Source organism: Elephantulus edwardii, unplaced genomic scaffold, assembly GCF_000299155.1.
Source record: "Elephantulus edwardii isolate Elephantulus edwardi_28Jun2011 unplaced genomic scaffold, EleEdw1.0 scaffold00151, whole genome shotgun sequence".
Taxonomy (NCBI): Eukaryota; Metazoa; Chordata; class Mammalia; order Macroscelidea; family Macroscelididae; genus Elephantulus; species Elephantulus edwardii.
The window spans coordinates 3,202,638-3,205,667 of record NW_006399901.1 but is presented as its reverse complement, the minus strand read 5'-3'; positions in this window follow the sequence as shown (position 1 = coordinate 3,205,667).

Below are 3,030 nucleotides of genomic sequence, written 5' to 3'. Positions count from 1 at the left end.
AAAAAAAAGAATATGCTCCAAAGAGTTGAAAGCAGGTATTTGAACACACAGCAGCACTATTCCCTATAGCCAAAAAATAGAGCCAGCCAAAATGTCCATCGAGCAATTGAAAGCATAATAATCAATGTGGTATACCCACACATCTTGAGGCACTTGCTGCAGACGATCAAGGACTACAGCCTTCGATAAGTGTTATATCTCAACATCAAGAAAACAAAAACCTGGAAAAAAACAAAAACTAAAAGAAAAGCAAAAAAAAAAAACCCAAACACTGAAAACAAACAAAAAAGTAAACAAAAATCTTTACCACTGGGCCAATAGCCAACATCGTGACAGATGGTAAAAAAACTGAAAGTGTCAGCAATTTCAACTTTATTGAATCCACAATCAATATGTTGGGTACCAGCAGTCAGGAGATCAGAAGACATATAGTATTGGAAAAATCTGCTGTCAGGGACCTCTCCAAAGTCCTGAATAGCAATGATGGCCATTTAAAGACCAAGGTGCACCTGATTTGAGCCATGGGCTTTTCAATCACCTGCTATTTATCTGAGAGCTGGACAATGAATAAGGATGATAGAAGAAGGATTGATGCCTTTGAGTTGTGGTGTTGGAAAAACATATTGAATGATCCATGTACTGCCATCAGAACAAGCAGCTACATAGTGTAGGAAGTACAGCTAGAGTGCTCCTTAGAAGCAAGGATGGAAGCTTTGGTCCTCAGACTCTGGGTATGTTGATGTTGTTGTTATGTGCTGTCAAGTCACCTGCGACTCATAGTGACCCTCACAGCTCTCAAGCCTGCCCTGTCCTGAGCCAGTGTGACTGACTCCGACACACCTACCCCCATTGCCCCAGGTACTGTATCAATACATCTCATCTGGGGTCTTCCTTTTCTGCACTGTCCCTCCACCCTTCTAAGCAAAATGTCCTTCTCCAAGGATTGGCCCCTCTTGGCCATGTGCCCAAAGTATGTGAGATGGAGCTTCAAAATCCTAGCCTCCAAAGTTAAACTTAGTTTCACCCTCTCCAAGACAGACCTACTCAATGAACATACTCATGGATATGTTTAAGACTCTTCTCCAGCACCACAACTCAAAGGCATCAATTCTTCTTCTATCTTCCTCAGTGATTGTCCAGCTCTCTGATGTATAGCAATTAATTGCGAAAACCATGGACTGGATCAGGCACACCTTAGTCTCTAGACTGACATTCTTGCTTCTCAGCACTCTGGAAAGGTCCCTGACAGCAGATTTAACTAATGCAGTTTGTCTTTTTGATAGAAGAGGCTATATTCCTTGGAAAGAAATATCATGCTTGGAAAGGTAAAGGATAAGTGAGAGACGAGGACCCTCAATGAGATGGATTGACAGAGTATAACTGCAGCAACGGGCTCAAGAGTGTCAGAGACAATAAAGAGCACAGGATAGGACAGGGTTCCAATCTGTTGTTCATAGGGTCACTATGAATCTTTGATTCAACAGCACCTAATAACAACAGCAATATCCATATAATTTCTCCATCTTAATGAGGAGCCCAGTACCCACCCATGCTACAATAGCGTGAGCCTCAGTGTAAGAAGTCATACAAAGGTCTGGGTGATTCCACTTTTATGAAATATAATACCTGTTCATACCTGCTGGTGACATTGTGAAGAAACTGGAACCCTGTCACTGTTGGTGGGAGTGTAAAGTGGCGCAACCAGTATGAAAGGCAATATGGCGCTTTCTCAAAAAGATGCAAATAGAAATACCATTTGACCCAGCAATTCCACTACTGGGAATATAACCCAAAGAAACCATAACTGACATCCAAGCAGATATATGCACATCCATGTTTATTGTGGCTTTGTTCGCAATAGCAAGGAGTTGGAATAACCTAAGTGCCCATCAACAAATTAATGGATAGAGAAGCTGTGGTATATTCATACAGTGGAATGCTATGCAGCATTGAAAAACAAGGAACTCATAAATTATTATACAAAATAGGTGACCCTGGAGGACATTATGTTGAGTGAAATATCTCAGTCACAAAAGGACAAAACTGCATAGTGCCACTGTTGTAAAATGGGATGACATTGGGATTGAGGAGAGACTGAGAAAGTGGGGATAAAGTATGTATACTGCATTGAAACAGATGAGGGAGAGAACTGTTTAAAAGGGATATGTGATCAGGTATTATTGTCATGACAGGAGTCCAGAACAAAGGCTGCATAGTGGAGTGGACCTATGGGGAGGAATTGTAAAACAATGAAAGAATTTTTCTTTTACTTTTCAAAGAGAAGAGTGAACTAGGGAGAGGGGTGGGCAGGGAGAGAAGTGCAACAATGAATGAATGAATGAAAATCCAAAGTCTCTATAAACTTTCATTAAAATAAGCTTTAAAAAATCCTAAAAGAAAGAACAGATTGTTCTTCCACTCCATGACCAAATGATGGGGCAGCTTTGGGTGAGATAGGTATCATTGTTCTGATTTTACAAAGATGGGAAATGAGGCCCAGAGAGATTCAGTAACTTGCCCAAACAAGACAAAGGACAAGGGACAGGAACCAGGACCTGGAACCAGGCCTTCAGGCTCCACCTTCTAGCACTGCTGTCCCTGACCATCTGAGAATCAGAAGATGTCTTATGGTTATTGAATTGTAAACATTGGTGTCCATTATTTGCTACTTAAAGCTTAAATCTTACCCTGGGAAGTAAGGGAGGGGGTTGCTGAGTTTTCACCAAGGTTTCCTGCCAGGCAACTTTGCTTTAAAACATCTTTTATTTTTTTTCCCCTAGTGTGTTAGTAGGAGGCAAGCAGATTGCTGCAGCCTTCTGTCTCCTTCCAGGCTGGTTCTACTCAGGAAGCATGGGATCCAGGAAGAAGCTAATACCATGGGCTGGTCTCTGAAGACACAACCTAGGGTCCTAGGCAGGATCCCTGCCCCTTTGAAAGATTCAAGGCCTTCACTTGGTCCTTCCTAGCTTGACCCTGGCCTTCCTCTCTAAGTGCACCCTCCACTCACTGGTCAGCCTATATCTACCAGGT